This window comes from Austrofundulus limnaeus, unplaced genomic scaffold (genome assembly GCF_001266775.1).
Source record: "Austrofundulus limnaeus strain Quisiro unplaced genomic scaffold, Austrofundulus_limnaeus-1.0 Scaffold321, whole genome shotgun sequence".
Lineage (NCBI taxonomy): Eukaryota > Metazoa > Chordata > Actinopteri > Cyprinodontiformes > Rivulidae > Austrofundulus > Austrofundulus limnaeus.
Genome location: NW_013952723.1, coordinates 170,557 through 172,985, shown reverse-complemented (window position 1 = coordinate 172,985; position 2,429 = coordinate 170,557).

The window sequence follows — 2,429 nt, the reverse complement described above, 5'->3', positions numbered from 1 at the left end:
GACATGTACTCATGAGGACCCAGCCCAGCTGGGCCACATGGGCCACATCGTCCCTGGGCCGGGTAGACTGCTCAAAACTGCTGTGAGATGAGACGGTCCTTCATCTGACGTTGGCTTTACGCAAGTTTGCGTGACCACGCGCTTCCCCGTTTTAGAAATCAATTTTAAATCAGTCTTAAAGGGACAATATCATGTAAAATCAACTTTTTTGAGTTTTATACCATGATATAATGTTACACTCTCATAAAAAAGCATGCCCAAAGCCTTGCTTTGACTCATTCATGCTTATTTGAGAAATCCTACAGCATTTGTAGGCAGCCATGCAGAGGAGAACAACGACAGGTGGGGCCCAGAAACGCCTTTTGGTACCAGCAACGCCTTTGAGACGTGTCTTTAAGCCGAATTTCCTCATGGCAGCCCCCCCACCTTCCCCACACACCCCGCCCATGACTCCTGCAGGCTCTCGGGTGAAAGTGAAAGTGAAACTTAAACTGTCTGCTGAGCTCTCAACACTATTTCTCACTCAGTGAAGCTCTTTTCAGATTCAAAATACCTTTGAGGAAATGTATTTTCAGATGCCAAGTAAACTGCATCAGCGCAGCCCCACCGCACCGAAAAGGGGCGRGACAGAAGCAGAAGGTGGTTCTTAAARAGACAGAGGCCAATTTCAAGGTGTTTAGAATAGGAAGTGATGAGAAGATAAGTTTATTTTCTATTTAAACATGAAAACAGCATATTAACAACTAAAGGTGACATGGATACTTTATTATGGTATAGTATTTAAATATATGTCTGAGAAACACATAATATTGGCCCTTTAAGAACTCTTATCACACATACACATATAATAGGAGGATAAGAATGACTACATTACTATTTTTTAATTTTTCATCAGTTAAACCAGCAAATATTGACAGTGAAGCAACATCTGACAACTTCCTGTTTACAAAAACAGACAATTGCAGTGATAATATCTGAYATTACACAGATCTAATAAAAACTACAGTTTTATTTTGTCCTTCAGCAATGGTACCACTGAATTGTACAACAAATACTTGAAGAGGAGATGTAAGCATGAAGATAAACTTTTATTTATACAACYAATTATCATGATCAGGCCAAACAGATAACATGGAGAGATACATTCTGTCTTTATTTATTCTTTTATGTTTCCTTTGTGTCACCGAGGCAATAACTGCCTCCTCAGACGTCTGGTTTCATCATCCACACAGGACACGTCTGCAGAGATGAAACTGAATCAGTTCTCTCATCTTTCTCTCATTAGGACAGAAACAAGCTGATCTCCAAAAGGCCAAYGTAATCGAGGGATTTTAGTTTATTAACAAGCAAGAGTTTGCCTGCTCCGCTCAGGGATAGAACTTAAAAAAAAGAAACAAGATGAAAAAGATCACAGAGAATGAGGTTACGTTGTTATTTTGCTTATTTACTGGGAGTTCTCCAAGCAGTTTTTAATAAGCCTTTATTAGAGGAGACGGCCAGCGAGGAGTCATATCAGTGAAAACAATACGGAGGCTGGAGAGACAGAAATAGAACAAAAACTCTGCTAATAAGAGGGGATTAACTGTCCAAAGCAAGCGTCTCATCATCAATGCAGATCTGGACACATGGTCTTTGCAGTCGTTGCCACGACGACGGTAACCAGAGATACAGCGCCGGTGTTTCGTCGCACGGTGAGGTCATTCGATGTCCTCGGGAATCAGATCACTTCTGCAGGACCTTACAGTCCCACTGTACATTAATCACACGGCCACTTCCTGCTTGTCTTATTGGAGACGGAGGAGCTCAAAGCAGAAACCAGTAACTGGACTCAGGCTGATGGGGAAGACTTACTATGTTTTCCTGACGTACTGGTTCCCTTTGCAAAGAACAAATAAATATATATGTTTTTTTTTCTCTGAGCTTTGTGAAACAGGGCAGTTTGAAAACGTTGGGGTCGTGACGTCATCGAGGTACTGCAGATGGGTCAGGAAACTTTTGGGCAGACTTTTGTTTAAAGTACTTCCTTTATTTTTTCAAAGTTATGTCTTTAAACACAAGAACCATGAATCCAGCTGCAAAATGCTGAATGGAAGCAGAAAATATGATATTTCATTCAGTGAGCACTATCATTACTAGTGTGGTAATTATTGCAATATTTGTAAAACACTACAGCTCCTAATGATAACAGTCAACAACTAATGTCAGTATTATATGTGTGTGTGTGTGTGTGTGTGTGTGTGTGTGTGTGTGTGTGTGTGTGTGCGCGCGCGCGTGCGCGCGCGCGCGTGTGTGTGTATAAGGGTGTGTGCGCGCTCGAAAATTCATGGTTCGGTTCGATACTTTAGTCTCACAGTTTGATATTTTTTCGATATAAAAAAGAGAAATTTCCATGCCCCTTTTAATTTGTAACATTTATATTAATTATGAAC